Consider the following 17,602-nt stretch of genomic DNA (forward strand, 5'->3'; position numbering starts at 1 on the left):
ACATCCCTTATTTTTAGCCTGTGCTGACTGCTATAAGTAAGATGCTGTACAATTCTTGAGTTTCTTGGATTGTCCCTTAAAAAAATATATATATAACAACCTCCTCCAATCAGAGACCACCCCCTTTTAGAGATCTCCTCCTTTCAGAGACCACCTCCTGTCAGAGACCTCCCCCTTTTAAAGATCTCCTGTTGTGTTGCAGTGTAGTTGTGTAGTTGGGTTGTGGTGTCGTTCCATTGTATTGTTGTGTCAATATATGGAGGTGGATGGGCAGGATGGCTCGAGTGGCACATACTCTATGTGGTGTGTGGGTGTCGGGGGCTTGGTGTCCTGTCGCCTTCTCCAAGGGGGTGTAAGGGCGGATCAGAACTAGGGTTACCGGGGAGGGTTGGTGAGCTGGGGTACAGATGGGAGAGGGATGGGGTGGGTTGGAATATGGGGTTATGTTTGGGGGATGCTGGGTCTTGGGGAGAGGATCTCCATGGTCTGGCCAGAAGCGCTAGGGGCGGGTACCAACTCACAGTGGGTGGAGGCCTGGGCAGGGTCTATCCTCCTAGGTGCCTGGCTGGGTGCTTTCTCTTTGGGGGTGGGTGGCACTTGGGCTCAAGGGGCCCCAGGTCCTGCCTCCTGCACTTGATCAAGGGCCTAGTGTCTAGCTGGGTCTGCGGGCCTCAGACCCTGGCCCCCTGAGGCCCTCACCACCGCAGTGTCAGGGGTCTGCCTCCTGCCTCCCCAGGCCCCCTGTCCTTGCCTCCTTCTAGGTCGGCGCATTGCTATCTTCGTAGTGGACTGTCTGGGTTCTGTGCGTTGTTGTGGCTACTAGATGCTTGGTGCTGAGGGCCCTCTCAATGTGTGTCTGGCCTCTGAGGGCAGTGGGGCCACACCCCCATGATCACTCCAGGGGTCCATTTCACAAAGCAGGTTTTATGAAAGCTCAGAGTCTATTAACTCTGAAATAGGGGAAACTCTGGGTTTTCGGTTTCAGAAAAGGGGGTTAATCAAACCTGAGAAAGAGGGTTAACTCAAGCCTGTTTCACAAAGAGGTGTAACTAAAACTCTGTGTCTGTTACTCTGGCAACTGAGTTGTGTGTGCTACTGACCTTTTTCGCTGACATCCTTTTGTCTATAATTCTGTGGATTGGATGAAGGTGTAGTGCTGCTCAGAGAAGTCAGGAGTTGAACATCAGACTGTGCATAGATGTATTCTCAATTTCAGACAGTTACCTTTTCGAGCAGTACCATTTCACGTCTCAATCAATCATTTACATACACAACTTAATCCGTCCTTACATCTGCAACATTACCGCTCACAGATATGCGCTCACGTCCCAGCTGATATTGTGTGTTGCACTGCGCTTTCTGTGCAAACAGAAGTCTATCCATCCATCCACCCATCCTCTACAGCTTATCCGGAGTCGGGTCGTGAGGGCAGCAGCCTAAGCAGGGAAGCCCAGACTTCCCTCTCCCTTGCCACTTCATCCAGCTCTTCCAGGGGGATCCCGAGACGTTCCCAGGCCAGCCGAGAGACGTAGTCTCCCCAGCGTGTCCTGGGTCTGCCCCGGGTTCTCCTTCCGGTGGGACGTGCCCTGAACACCTCACCAGGGAGGCGTCCGGGAGGCCTCTGTACAAGATGCCCGAGCCACCTCATCTGGCCCCTCTTAACGTGGAGGAGCAGCGGCTCTACTCCGAGCTCTTCCCGGATAGCCGAACTTCTCACTCTATCTCTAAGTGAGAGCCCGGCCACCCTATGGAGGAAGTTCATTTCGGCTACTTGTACCCGCGATCTTGTTCTTTCAGTCACTAACCAAAGCTTATGGCCATAGGTGAGGGTAGGAACGAAGATCGACTGGTAAACAGAGAGCTTTGCCTTCCGGCTCAGTTCCCTCTTCACCACGACAGACTTGTGCAGAGTCCGCATTACTGCAGACGCTGCACCGATCCGCCTGTCGATCTCTCGCTCGATCCTTCCCTCACTCGCGAACTAAACCCCGAGATACTTAAACTCCACTTGGGGAAGGATCTCATCCCCGACCTGGAGAGGGCACGCCACCCTTTTCAGGCTGAGGACCATGGACTCGGATTTGGAGGTGCTGATTCTCATCCCAGCCGCTTCACACTTGGCTGCGAACCGTTCCAGAGAGAGTTGGAGGTCACGGCTTGATGAAGCCAACAGGACCACATCATCTGCAAAAAGCAGTGATACAAATCCTGAGGTCACCAAACCGGACCCCCTCGACACCCTGGCTGCGCCTAAAAATTCTGTCCATAAAAGTTATGAACAGAATCGGTGACAAAGGGCAGCCCTGGCGGAGTCCAACCCTCACTGGAAATGAGTCCGACTTACTGCCAGCAATGCGGACCAAGCTCTGGCACCAGTCGTACAGGGAACGGACAACTCGTAACAAGCAGTCCAACACACCATACCCCCAGACAACCCCCCACAGGACTCCCCAAGGGACATGGTCAAATGCCTTCTCCAAGTCCACAAAACCCATGTGGACAGTATGGGCAAACTCCCATGCACCCTTGAGGACCCTGCTGAGGGTATAGAGATGGTCCACAGTTCCACCGCCAGGATGAAAACTACATTGCCCCTCCTGAATCCGAGGCTCAGCTAACCTACTGACCCTCCTCTCCAGTACCCCCGAATAGACCTTACCAGGGAGGCTGAGGAGTGTGATCCCCCTGTAGTGGGAACACACCCCCTGGTCCCCCTTCTTAAAAAGAGGGACCACCACCCTGGTCTGCCAATCCAGAGGTACCGCCCCTGATGTCCACGTGATGTTGCAAAGGTGTGTCAACATCCAGGGCCTTGAGGAACTCGGGGCGGATCTCATCCACCCCTGGGGCACTGCCACCGAGGAGCTTTTTAACCACCTCGGCGACCTGAACCCCAGAGATGGAAGAGCCCACCCCTACATTCCCAGGCCCTGCTTCCTCCAAGGAAGGCGTGCCGGTGGGATTGAGGAGGTCTTCGAAGTATTCCTTCCACCGATCAACAACATCCTTAGTCGAGGTCAGCAACGCACCGCCTCCACTGAACACAGTGTTTACAGTGCACTGCTTTCCCCTCCTGGGATGCCAGATGGTGGTCCAGAACCTCTTCGAAGCCATCTGGAAGTCGTTTTCCATGGCCTCTCCAAACTCCTCCCATGTCCGGGTTTTTGCCACAGCAATCGCTGAAGCTGCATTTCGCTTGGCCTGTCGGTACCTGTCTGCTGCCTCAGGAGTCCCACATGGCATAAAGGCCTAATATGACTCCTTCTTTAGCTGGACGGCATCCCTCACCACTGGTGTCCACCCACGGGTTCAGGTACTGCCGCCTCGACAGGCACCAACCACCTTACGGCCACAGCTCCGATCGGCTGCCTCAACAATGGAGGCACAGCAGACCCTCACAATACATTTGGGTCTACCAGGTCTGACCAGCATCTCCCCCCACCATCGGAGCCAAGGTAGTGATCAGTTGACAGCTCCACCCCTCTCTTTACCCAAGTGTCCAAGACATGCAGCCGTAAGTCCAATGACACGACTACAAAGTTGATCATCAAACTGCGGCCTAGGGTGTCCTGGTGTCAGGTGCGTGTATGGGCACCCTTATGCCTGAACATGGTGTTTGTTATGGACAATCTGTGACAAGCACAGAAATCCAACAACAAAGCACCACTTGGGTTCAGATCGGGGGGGGCTGTTCCTCCCAATTACACCCCTCCAGGTCTCACTGTCATTGCCGACGTGAGCAATGAAGTCCCCCAGTAGGACGAGGGAATCCCCAGACGGAGCACTCTCCAGCACCCCCTCCAAGGACTCCAAAAAGGGTGGAAACTCTGAACTGCTATTTGGACCATAGCCACAAACAAAAGTCAGGACCCATCCCCCCACACGAAGGCGGAGGGAGGCTACCCTCTCGTCCACCGGGGTGAACTCCAACGTATAGGCACTCAGCCGGGGGGCAATGAGTATTGCCATCCCTTGCCTCTCACCATAGGCAACTTCAGAGTGGAAGAAAGTCCAACCTCTCTCGAGAAGGCTGGTTCCAGAGCCCTTGCTATGTGTCAAGGTGAGACTGACTATATCGAGCCCGAATTTCTCAACCTCGCGCACCAGCTCAGGCTGGTTCCACGTTCCACGTCCCTAGAGCTAGCTTCTGCAGCCTTGGATCAGTCCAACTCACTACGCACCCAACCCCCATGGCCCCTCCTGCAGGTGGTGAGCCCACAGGAAGGGGGTCCCACGTTGCCTCTTTCTGTGCCCAGCCAGGCATGGGAGTAGGCCCGGCCACCAGGCGCTCGCCATCGAGCCCCACCCCTTGGCCCAGTGACCCATCTCAGGGTGAGGAAAACTTGGCACCATTTTTGTTTTTTTTTTATCATTAGGGGTTTGTGTGAGCTACACTTTGTCTGGTCCCTCCCCTAGGACCTGCTTGCCATGGGAGACCCTACCAGGGGCATAAAGCCCCCGACAACTTAGCTCCTAATATCATTGGGACATGCAAACCCCTACACCACAATAGGGTGGTAGCTCGCTCATGGAGGGGGAAAACAGAAGTTTTCTGTTTATTTATTTATTTATTTATTTATTTAAAGCAAACAGAATGTTTTTTTTTAATAATAACAGAGATGCTTATAATTCAAGTAAGGCAACTGTACACAGAACGGTCAGAAAGTGCGCCTCACCATAAAACAACTTTTACCAGTCTTTAAAGTTTTACCTTTCTTTCTGTTGGCTCAGTAGAAGTCTGTGTTAGTTTAATTGGGCTTAGTTTAACAGAACATGATATACATAAGAAAGCCTTTTATGTGTGTGAAAACAGCATTATTTTTGGGATAGAACCACTGCACAGTCAAACAGCCACTCAATATTTAATTAATAATTAATATTTTAGTAATTAATATAATGTGAAGCATGTTCCTGTTTCCATGGTGAATCATTGAATCTGGGCTCCATCGATAATGGCTTTTTATGGTTGGGCTGCACACTTAACTCCAGGTGAAACTACTCCAAGTTGATTAAACCAACTCAAATCGGCTGTTCTGAAACTGAAAACTCAGAGTTTCCTGTCTCAAAGTAGATCTACTCACAGTTCAGAATTAGACTCTGAGTTTATTGAAACTGCTTTTTAAAACAGACTCCTGGGCATAATCACTTAACACAAATCAAAACTAGCCATCATTTTTCTGCACTCTCACCCGTGCTCCTACATGTGTGGGTGAGTGTATGCATCTGTGTATACTTTTAAATACATATACATTTTTTTCTACAATTGTCGTTGATGGGCTCACTGCTGCTCATGATTTCTCCAGTTCATCTCTCTACAGGTGCTTCTTGTGATTATGATGTCAAAGACCTCAGGATACTGTCCCTTTTAAGGCTCAGTAGCTGGTTGTTTGGTTCTCCAGTCTGTAGTCATTTGTTCAGTTGTTGTGGTTGCTCTCTACTGTTGTTTTGTTGTCTCTCTCTCCCTCTCTGTCTAGTCTCTTCTCTACACTCTGTCCCTTTATCTCTGTTGCTTTTCTGATATCACCTTGTTCTGGTCAAGCAGTAATCTTCAAACTTGGCAATACACGGGAAAAAAAATATACTAAAAAACACAAATAAAGAGTATCATTTTAAAACTCAAAAGGAGCCTTATACACAAATGGCTCCTCTTGGAAAAATAAATGTGTTCTGCACAACACGGCAGCCAGACCATTCTGTTGTCGTGATGCTGAACAGTACAAGTTAAAAAAAAAAAAAAAGATCTCCAGTCAGAGACCTCCACCTTTTAGAAACCTCCGGTCAAGAATTCCCAGAAAAACAAGCAAGGAGGACCCAAATGCAGATAAAATAAAACTTTGTTTAACTAAACCCAAAAATCAAAGCAAACCCAAAAACTCTAACAAAAGAAACAAAACCAAAAACACTAGAAAACTCACATGAGAAACCACGAGGCACAGGGAACACATGAGATGGCAATAGCAGACACACAACAGCACACAATGAACCAACAGAGAACCAAAGCAACACAAAGGCTGTTTTCGAAACCGCCTACTACATACTACATGTGAATGTAGTATGTAGTAGGCACTACATACTGCCTACTGCTTTTGCTTGTAGTATGTAGTCTGACCGATCTGTTGGGTCTGTTTTGTAGTATACTACTCTGGTTTCCTGTCTCGTAAGGTTGAGCTACAGATGATGTTTTTTTTTTGTTTTGTTTTTTTTTTTTGCCTTTAATATAAACAAACTTAACAGTCTATGAGCAGATCTTGGCATTTGGTTATTTTGTTAATCATATCACACAGAATCATCATTCTTGATTTCTAATGTTACACTAAAAGTTATAACGTTGACTAATAATAAATCTGGATTTTTATTTTTACAGCTGATGGAAAAACAACTTCTATATTATCCACGTTTGGTTTACAGTTTTTCACGATTGTCAACACGTTTCTCAAAACAATAATGGCTTCCTCAAAACTGCACACACAAAATGCTAAACCTGACACTCTTTTTGCAAGAAGACTCTTGCCATCAAATCTCTACATTGTGTTCACAAAATAGAACTCGTGTTTTCATTTGCTACACACAGTAGTATTTTCCAATGACACATACCATTCATTGAGCACACACAACTAAGCTTTTGCTGCACACTACCAAGCATTTACAGCACATTGTGGTGCAAAATTGAAAACACTATTGCAAAATGGAACACACCATATGAATGACAATGACTGGAAAATAAGATATTTCTCCTTTCATAAAAATGACTGAGTGTAGCCTATTTTTTTTTATAAAACAAACTTAAAACAGCACACAAACATGCAGCCAAAAATGTTTTATTTTTGTACATGATTGAGGAGTCATCATGATCAAGCATCATCATGCCTTTGGTTTCTGTCAGGCCAGGGGGCCTCGTCCACATCACAGGCGACGTTCTCCCTATCTAAACATCTCTGGAAGAACCGCCTTGAGTGGCGCATGAATCCCTGAATGGACTCGTGGCTGACGTCACCACAGGCTCCTTCCATGGCCTGGACAAGAGGGACCTGGGTGTGGGAGTTTCGCTCATATACCTTCCACCTCCAAGCAGAGAAGAACTCCTCTATGGGGTTGAGGAATGGAGAGTAGGGAGGAATAACACTGTAAAATATGGGTGGTCCTGGAACCACTGACATACAAGCAGAGCCCAGTGGAAACTCACATTGTCCCAGATGATAACATAATTAACTCTTTGTGGATCATCAATGTGATCTGGTGGAACAAGTTGTTCGTGGAGGTCATCAAGGAAGGCCAGCAGCAAGTCTGTGTTATAGGCACCAAGATGTACATGGTGGTGCAGGACACCATGGTGATTTATTGCTGCACACATGGTTATGTTCCCACCACGCTGGCCGGGGACCCCAACAATGGCCCGCTGGCCTATGATATTTCTTCCCCTGTGCTTCGTCTTGGCCAGATTAAACCAAGCTTCATCTATGAAAATATATTCATAAAGTTCATTCGCTGTATCAAGCTCCTGGATTCACTGAAACAAAAACAAAGACAATGCAAGTTACTGTATGTATGTATCAAAAGACACTGTAGAAACGGAAAAATATATATATTACTTTACATCACAGGAAGGCTACAATACCTGTATGTCAGTGCTTACTGTAATGTATGGGACTTACAAGCACAAACTGGCGCCGTAGCTCCTTCACGTGGTCTGTGTTTCTTTCGAACGGGACCCTATAGACCTGTTTCATAGCTAATGAATTCCTCTTAGGGACACGGTCCAGTATAGACAGCCTGACATTCTGAATCGTATTGAAAGCTGCATTATCTGCTTGGATCTTTTGTTTAATTTGTCTTAGGGTAATTGCATTGTTTTCTCGAACCATGTTCACAATTAGGGTCTCCTGCTCTGGTGTAAAAATATGTCTTTTTCCCCCACTGTGAGGTTTTCTTTCAGTCCTGCAAAATGTCACTACTGTGAGCACACTGTATTGTATAGAAATAGAGTATTGTATTACAGTACACAGTGTATACGGTACACAAGACAAATAGACTTAGTTAAGTATGAACTAGTACCTGTTCTCCTTCCTGAATGTTCTTATGATGGCACCAACTGTGAATCTGCTGAGATTGGGCTGGACCCTCAAGCCAGCCTCCCTCATGCTCAAACCATGGTTCAGCACATGGTCTATCACAGTGGCCCCAATCTCATTAGATATAATAGTTCTCCTTCTTCTTACTCCTCCTTCTCCTCTCTGTCCTCCTCCTGCTCCTCTCTGTCCTCCTGCCCCTCTCTGTCCTCCTGCTCCTCTCTGTCCTCCTGCTCCTCTCTGTCCTCCTCCATGCCCTTCTTCTCTTCTCTCCTCCCCTCCTTGTCCACTTTGTCCTCCTCCTTGTCCTCCACCTCCTCCTCTCACTCTTACACTTCTCCTTCTCTGGTTGCTCTCTTCAAGGTTCTCCATAGTTCACCAAACACAGAGGAGGAGGCTCAAGGCACTTATATGCTGCAGTCCAGATTGCTAATTGCTCAATAGACCTGAATTTGTTTAGTTTTTCACACCTGTGTGTTGTAGATTGATACAACTGAGATGTTATATGAGAAGTGTGTGTAACAACAGAACATTGTGTGTAGTGTTTAGACAACAAGATGATGTGCAATTGGTATCAGAGTGAAAAGAAGGAAAGTCAGAGTCTAGGAGAGTCAAGGGAGTTTTAAGTAGTGACAATTCGGATCGAGCGAATGGTAGGGGACGTTAAGGTTGTGCAAATTGTGCCAAAGTTTAGATTTTTGTGTGTTAACAATCGTGAAAAAGAGTAGAAAGTGAACTAGTGGTTTACATGGGCTAATGAACCTGTAAATGTAAACACCTATTTTACGACTGGAAGTGACAAGATTTACTTGGGTCTCTTCACATCACTTCACTTCTACCTCATGGAAGGTCTAACATTAGTGTTGTGTTGTAATTATAATGCTGATTAATTCCAGGAGATGGCAGTAATTCACCAAAACCTGCCATCACATAGACAAACAATGTGAGCGTAGTGCATTGTGGGAAACAGTATGCCAGGTAGACTGGTCTGTTGCATACTGAGAAATTTTCCTGGATCAGTGGGACGTCCGGGGATTTTTAGTATACTGCAGATTTTGCAAGTTTTCGCATACTGAATACTACATACTGAATATCAGCCAAAATAGTAGGCACTACTAGTGTAGTAGGCAGTTTCGAAAACAGCCAGAGACTTTATACACAGAAGGGTAATAAAGCACAGGTGTAGAACAAGACACAGGTGAAACACATGAGGGGTGATCAACCACAAGGGAAACACAAGGAGAACCAAACCAAACACAGCGAACATCAAGACAGAGACTAGATACATTACACAGAAACACTACGAAATGACACGTTTGTATTTAGGACCCAGAAGCGAGTAGCTGGTGATAAACAATGAACAGTCTTTATTGGCAGAAACTTAAAGGCACAGTTCAGAACGGGGTTTGAACCCGCACACTTAGGAATGAAGGGTGAGTGTCTCTTCAGTAGAGCCACACAGGAGACGTTTGGGACAAAGGCTCAGACAGTCTTTGAATGCAGGGAGTTGCGGCTTGAGCGGGGATCGAACCCGCGACCACAGGATCTCTAGACGAGCGTTCTCCTGACTGAGCCACACAGGAGACGTACAGGCAAAGGCTCACGTAGTAGAAGGCCGGCGAGGGTTCAGTAACCAGGCAGACCAACACGGAGAAGGATTCAGGCGATACTCAGAGTCGAAGACAGGCAGGGATCAGGTACCAGGTAGACCAACACGGATCAGGACAGGCAGAACTCGGCGTCCGAGACAGAAGCAGGATCGACAGCCGGGGACTCAGGCAGACGGGTGAGTGACGAACAGAAGCTTTAGTCGATACCTTGTAGTCAGGCCGAGGGTCAGGCGTAACAGGCAGAAACTGGGACGGAACTTGTAGGCAACAGGTAAGCAGTCCGAAGACAGGTCTGAAGTTCTCAGCGTGAGTGCGAAGACAGTCTGACAATGACCGTGTGTGGAGCTGGGGTTTATATAGGTGGCCTGATGGCAGCAGATGAGGTGCAGGTGTGAGCAGGAGCACAGGTGAGTGGAGTCAGGCTGATTAGGCTGGAGACAGAGGCTGAGGCTGAGACTGAGAGTGTGACAGAACCCCCCCCCTTAAGGGACGGCTCCCGACGTCCAACACATCAACAGGGGCGGGGTGGGTGGGAAGAGTACCTCAGTACTCTTCTGAGGCGGAGTCATCACAGACATCAGGTGGGATGGAGACCTCCTCCCCCTCTTCGTCCTCTCCAGAATCCTCTGGTGACGGAGGATCAACAGGGGTGACGAGAGAGGGTTGCCGTGGTGGGCGTCCCTGCCTCCTCAGGGACGGCTGCTCCGGGTGGTCCTCGTGGAATTGCTTTATGAGGTCCTTATCAAAGATGTTCCGGGAAGGCACCCATGACCTCTCCTCGGGACCGTATCCCTCCCAATGCACGAGGTACTGCAGGCCTCTCCCTCGCCGACGGGAACGGAGCAGACGGCAGATGGTGAAGGCAGGACCCCCGTCGATAAACCGTGGAGGAGGAGGAGGAGGAACATCAGGAGACAGGGGACTCTCATGGACAGGTTTGATCCGGGAGACATGAAAGGTGGGATGAACTCTCATGGACCGGGGAAGCGTCAACCTCACCGCCGTCGGATTGATGATTCTCTGGATGGGGAAAGGACCCACAAACTTAGGTGCAAGCTTCCTGCTCTCAACTCTAACAGGTAGGTCTCTGGTAGATAACCAAACTTTTTGACCCACCTGATAGGTTGGAGCAGGAGTCCGACGGCGGTTGGCTGAAGAGGAGTAACGGTGGACGGCCTTCTGGAGTGCAGCCCTGGCTTGGGTTCAAGTTCGACGGCAACGTCTGGCGAAGGCAAGGGCGGACGGGCAGGAGACATCATTGTCCAGAGCGGGAAACAATGGGGGCTGGTAGCCGTACACACACTGGAACGGGGACAGGCCGGTGGAGGACGAGACCAAGGAGTTATGGGCGTATTCAACCCATAGGAGCTGCTGGGACCAGGTAGAAGGGTTCTGGGATACAGTGCACCGAAGAGCCGTTTCCATCTCCTGGTTCATCCGTTCGGTCTGTCCGTTGGACTGAGGGTGGAAGCCGGAAGATAAGCTGGCGGTGGCTCCCAGGAGACGGCAGAATTCTCTCCAAAAGGTAGACGAGAACTGAGGCCCACGGTCTGACACCACGTCCAACGGAAGACCATGGATGCGGAAGACGTGATGGAGGACCAGTTGTGCAGTTTCCTTGGCGGACGGAAGCTTCTGCAGGGGAATGAAGTGGACCATCTTGGAAAACAGGTCAACCACAGTGAGGATGGCCGTATGTCCATCGGAGGTAGGTAGACCGGTGACGAAGTCCAAGGATATGTGGGACCATGGACGATGTGGGATGGGCAGAGGTTGGAGGAGACCGGCAGGAGCCTGACGGGAGGACTTGTGTTGACTGCAGATCTGACAGGCTTTGACGAAGTCCCGAGTGTCCTCCTCTAGCGTGGGCCACCAGAACCTCTGAAGGAGAACCTCCTGTGTGCGTCGGGATCCAGGGTGACAGGTCAGGTTGGATGAGTGGGCCCACTGCAGAACCTCGGACTGTAGAGCCTCAGGAACAAAAAGACAGCGAGGGGGACAGGAACTGGGACCAGCTTGACCTTGGGTTGCGGCTTTAACTTTCTCCTCGATATCCCAAGTGAGGATGGCGACGACACAAGGAGGAGCTAGGATGGGAGCATCCTTCTCTGGGCTGTCCTCATCTCGGAGGTATTGGCGGGAAAGGGCATCCGGTTTGGTGTTGCGGGAACCAGGACGGTAGGACAGAGTGAAATTAAACCTTGAGAAAAACAGGGACCACCGGGCTTGACGGGCGTTGAGTCTCTTAGCAGTCTTGATGTATTCCAAGTTCTTGTGGTCAGTCCATACAAGAAACGGCTCCTTAGTTCCCTCCAGCCAGTGCCTCCATTCCTCCAATGCGAGCTTTACCGCCAGAAGCTCGCGGTTGCCGATGTCATAGTTCCTCTCAGCGGGGGTCAGTCGACGAGAGAAAAAGGCACATGGATGGAGCTTGTGGTCTGAAGGGGAACGCTGGGATAAGACGCCTCCTACTCCAACATCAGAGGCGTCTACCTCCACCAAGAACTGAAGGTCTGGATCAGGCATCTGGAGAATAGGGGCAGTGGTAAACCTCTCTTTCAGGGTGCGGAAGGCAGTGTCTGCATCAGGTGACCAGAGGTAAGTTTTCTTGTTGCTTGTTAGAGCGGTGAGGGGAGCAGCGACCGTGCTGTAGTTCCTGATAAACCGGCGGTAAAAGTTGGCAAAGCCCAGGAATCTTTGGAGCTGCTTGCGGGACTCAGGAACAGGCCAGGAGGTGACTGCGGAAACCTTGGATGGCTCCATTTGGATGTGGCCCTTAGAAACGATGAAGCCCAGGAAGGAGACGGTGGGAGCGTGAAACTCACACTTCTCAGCTTTGACAAAGAGTGAGTTCTCTAAAAGTCTCTGGAGCACAGACTGGACATGATGCACGTGGTCACTGAGGTTCTTGGAGAAGATGAGGATGTCATCGAGGTACACAAAGACGAACTGGTTCAACATGTCTCGGAGAACGTCGTTGACAAGGGCCTGAAAGACGGCTGGGGCATTAGTAAGTCCAAATGGCATTACAAGATACTCATAATGACCGATGGGAGTATTGAACGCCGTCTTCCATTCGTCTCCCTCCCTGATGCGGACGAGGTGGTAGGCGTTGCGAAGATCCAGCTTTGTGAAGACCGTAGCTCCCTGTAATAGCTCGAAGGCGGAAGAGATGAGAGGCAGGGGGTAGCAGTTCTTCACAGTGATGTCGTTGAGCCCTCGATAATCAATACAAGGCCTCAGGGAGCGATCCTTCTTCTCCACGAAGAAGAATCCTGCGCCAGCAGGTGAGGAAGAAGGACGGATGATGCCAGCAGACAGGGAATTATTAATGTAGTCCTCCATGGCCTTTCGTTCTGGTGCAGAGAGGGAATACAACCTTCCCTTGGGAGGAGTGGTGCCTGGGAGAAGGTCAATGGCACAATCATAGGGTCGATGTGGTGGCAGAGATGTGGCGTTGGCCTTGCTAAACACAGCACTGAAATCGTGATACTCAGGGGGCACCCTTGAGAGTTCAGGCTGGACCTTGGTGCAGACAGGGGGGTGCGGAGACATGGCATCTTTTAGGCAGGTAAGATGACAGGCGGTTCCCCAACCACGGATGGCGCCAGTAGACCAGTCTATGACAGGGTTATGTCATCGGAGCCAGGGGTAGCCGAGGACCAGCGGCATGTCAGGATGCTCAAGCACGTGAAACTGGATAGTCTCTTTATGGTTGCCAGAGATGAGCATGGTAACAGGAGTTGTCTGATGAGTGATAACTCCCATCAGATGGCCATCCAGAGCTTTAGCTGGAATTGGTTGTTGGAGGGGAACCAGACTCAGTCCAAGTTGCTCTACGACTCTCTTGCTAATGAGACTGGAGTCTGAACCAGAGTCGATGAGGGTGGCCAGGGTCTGGGGTCCATCTGGCAGGAGCAGGCGTGCAGAAGGGGAAGGACGAAGAACCTGAGGAGTCTGGAGGGAAGAGCTCACTCGTATCTCCTCTCTTACGAGTGCTCTCTCTTTTAACGGGCAGTCTTTTACAAAGTGTCCTTGCCCACCACAATACAAGCAGAGCTGCGTGGAGATCCGTCGTCTTCTTTCAGCAGGGGTAAGGGAGGTGCGACCCAGCTGCATAGGTTTAGGGTCCCCTGCCATCGTAGAGGAAGACAGTCGGAGTGGATTCTTGGGTTGTGGACTGGAAATGGGCAGATGAGTCGGTGTCTGACTCCTTGCTCCTCTTCTGGCCCTGATGCGGAGGTCAATCCGAGTGGCCAGGTCAATGATGCCATCCAGGGACGAAGGGAGTTCATATGAGACCAGTCCATCTTTAATGTAGTCTGCCAATCCATGAACAAAGGCATCAATCTGGGCCGTAGAGTTCCACCCACTGCGGCTGGCTTGGGTGCGGAAGTCAATGGAGTAGTCTGCCACTGACCGTCGACCCTGTTGGTGCCTCAGGAGACCTGCCGCTACCCCGGCTCTGTCTGGATTCTGGCCAAACACCTTCCGAAGTTCTGTGGTGAAGGTGAGAAAACTGGAACAGGCAGGAGAGTGACGATCCCACTCAGCAGTTCCCCAAAGCCTTGCACGCCCCGTTAGATGATTGATGGTAAAGGCTACTTTGGCAGCTTCAGAGGAGAAAGTGCGAGGCTGGAGAGCGAAGAGCAGGGTGCAGTTTGTAATGAAGGCAGCACAGGTCTCCGGATCTCCATCATAACGTTCAGGAGATCCCACTCGTGGTTCAGGAGTGTCGGGCAGAGCAGGAGGTTGAGTGATCGGCGCAGGATCTGAAGCTGGTGGTGGGGCATGAAGTTGTGAAGCAAGCTCAGTAACTGTCCGGGTGAGGGTATCCACGGCACCCTGAAGGTGGCTGACAGATGTGGTGATTATCCCTTCCTGATGAGCCAACACTTCTTCAACTCTTCCCAATCTGTCCATTGCCGAGGGTGTGCTACTCGCTGGGTCCATCTTCTGGTCAGACTGTACTGACAGGTTTGTATTTAGGACCCAGAAGCGAGTAGTTGGTGATAAACAATGAACAGTCTTTATTGGCAGAAACTTAAAGGCACAGTTCAGAACGGGGTTTGAACCCGCACACTTAGGAATGAAGGGTGAGTGTCTCTTCAGTAGAGCCACACAGGAGACGTTTGGGACAAAGGCTCAGACAGTCTTTGAATGCAGCGAGTTGCGGCTTGAGCGGGGATCGAACCCGCGACCACAGGATCTCTAGACGAGCGTTCTCCTGACTGAGCCACACAGGAGACGTACAAGCAAAGGCTCACGTAGTAGAAGGCCGGCGAGGGTTCAGTAACCAGGCAGACCAACACGGAGAAGGATTCAGGCGATACTCAGAGTCGAAGACAGGCAGGGATCAGGTACCAGGTAGACCAACACGGATCAGGACAGGCAGAACTCGGCGTCCGAGACAGAAGCAGGATCGACAGCCGGGGACTCAGGCAGACGGGTGAGTGACGAACAGAAGCTTTAGTCGATACCTTGTAGTCAGGCCGAGGGTCAGGCGTAACAGGCAGAAACTGGGACGGAACTTGTAGGCAACAGGTAAGCAGTCCGAAGACAGGTCTGAAGTTCTCAGCGTGAGTGCGAAGACAGTCTGACAATGACCGTGTGTGGAGCTGGGGTTTATATAGGTGGCCTGATGGCAGCAGATGAGGTGCAGGTGTGAGCAGGAGCACAGGTGAGTGGAGTCAGGCTGATTAGGCTGGAGACAGAGGCTGAGGCTGAGACTGAGAGTGTGACAACGAATAATTCCAAAAAGACACACACAAGACAAGAACCAAATCAAAACCAAAGATTAACACAGGTGACACAGAAACACAAGACAGACACAGAACCACAAAGTAACACAAGAAGACCAAAACCCAAGTAAACAGAAATACATGAACCAAAAAACCCAAACCATGACACCTCCTCCTGTCAGAGACCTCCTCCTGCTCCATGAAGCTGTGCTAACCCTCTGGACTCCCTCCAATGCAGTGTGCCTGGAGTGAGATCCGACTCCTCTCCCCTGGTCTTTGGGCATTGAGCGAATTCTCTGACGGTGGCTGCTGGGAGATAAAGAGGAGCAGTGACGATCGTAGCACTTGGACTCCACCCTGCTAAGAATGCATCCTGATACCTCCTGTTGTCTGATAGCATTCACAGTTTTCAGCCTTAGCGTCAGCCCAGAGTGTCTGTCTGTACCATGATGTTAAAGAATTTGTTCATTTAAAGTGGATCTGTGAACTGTTCCTCTTCTTATTTGTGGCCTGTATTACTGTGAGGGCAGATTTATTGGAACAAAGTAAAGAGGGAATATCTCCTCTTCTGTAAATGAGATTTGAAGTAAGCCCGACAGACTCTCTCCTGTCCTCTGATTGCAAATATAAGGAAAGCCTAAATGACATTAAAATGGTGTGCGGAGCAGCTTTTTGCTTTATTATTTGGAGCAAATAGGTTTGCAGTCATATGAGCATTAAAGCAGAAAGCAATCAGACGTCAGAGTGATTGAAGGGAGTCTTCAGAGGAAGCAGGAATGCTTTTTACATATAGGCCTGTGTTTCCCTCAGTACCACTGCCATGCACACCCCCCCCTGCCCCCCCCCCCCCCCTCGCAGAAAGCCATATGAAGATGATGGTAATCGTGATGCTGGATCTGTGCGCTCTGTTATTTTGTCAAATGAATACTCTAGCCCCCAGAGCTCTGCCATCCATTCACGATGAAAAACATACATCTCACTAAATGAGCAGTTAAACGTCCCAAGGACGCAAATCTCATCGCTCTGAGGAGTGAGGCAGATAAGAGACGTCCTGATTGGTGGAGGATGATGCTCATGGAGGAGGAGGAGATGAGCGCTGACTGCCTGTCAGTTCTCCTGCAGACAGATCCTAAAGTGTCTGATAATAACCCCACAGACTGCAGAGCCTCTTGTCTGCGCTCTGACAGCGGGCCGCGTGCTGCAGACAGAGCGACGGGATGATGTGACAACTTTGAAGTCATCACGCGGCTGGGACAGAGCTGAGATGAAACTGTGGAGCTCCTGACCCCATTAGAGCTTCAAGTGTCTCAACTAACTGGAGTCCTGTGGAAATACTGTAATGTGATTTGTGATTTACAGCGTCGCCCTCGCTCTCGGGGACTAATGATGGCAGGTGAAGCCTGAATTTACAGACTGCTGCTGTAGTAGAGCTCAGACTGCGGCTGCAGCTCTGCTTCCATTGAGCTACTTCCTCCTTCTCACTTCCTGTTGCTTTCTGGAGTAAAGTAACATTAGGCCATGAAACCTGAGCCCTTTGAGGGCTCAGTGTATCTCTACCTTCAGATACCTGAGTGTGGGACTGTGGTCATTCTGTTTTAAGGACATTAGAGTAAATGTGTCTTTAAAGAGCAGAGACACTATGAAGCGTAGCCCCCCCAACAGAGGTCAAATCAGGGCCCAGCCTAATGAGCACGCTAATAAACCTGTGTTATCAGATGACCGCAGCAGTAATGAGACTCAGACTGAGGTCACACAGACGTCTCTGTTAGCTCTGTGCCACAGGAAGCTCCTGTTAGCCGCAGTATAATCTGTGCTCAGCCGTCAGAGAGAGCCAGACTCACGTTACAGAGGAGGGAAAGGCCGTCCTCCTCTTTCTCCATCCTTACGTCTCTTCTCAGATTCAGAAACATTCATCCTGACTCAACCAGACTGGTTATTTACTTAGACTCTATCGGACCCTGTTCTGCTGCTTTACGAAAAGAGTCATGATGTCACAAGTCCAGATCTGTCATAGAGCAAGATTCTAGTCTTAAACGGAATAAAGTCTCAGTTTAACAAGAATGAAATGGAGATTTTTTAAGACTTGTAAAACAAAGTTATTAGAATAAAGAAGTAATGTTCTGAAGTTGAATTGTTTCAGGTGACAAAAACCTAATGTTTGAACTTCTTCAGTGCATCCTAAGCT

The sequence above is a fragment of the Halichoeres trimaculatus genome, unplaced genomic scaffold, assembly GCF_033239565.1.
Source record: "Halichoeres trimaculatus isolate MK-OKI-2021-1 unplaced genomic scaffold, fHalTri1.1 fHalTri1_scaffold_21, whole genome shotgun sequence".
NCBI lineage: Eukaryota > Metazoa > Chordata > Actinopteri > Labriformes > Labridae > Halichoeres > Halichoeres trimaculatus.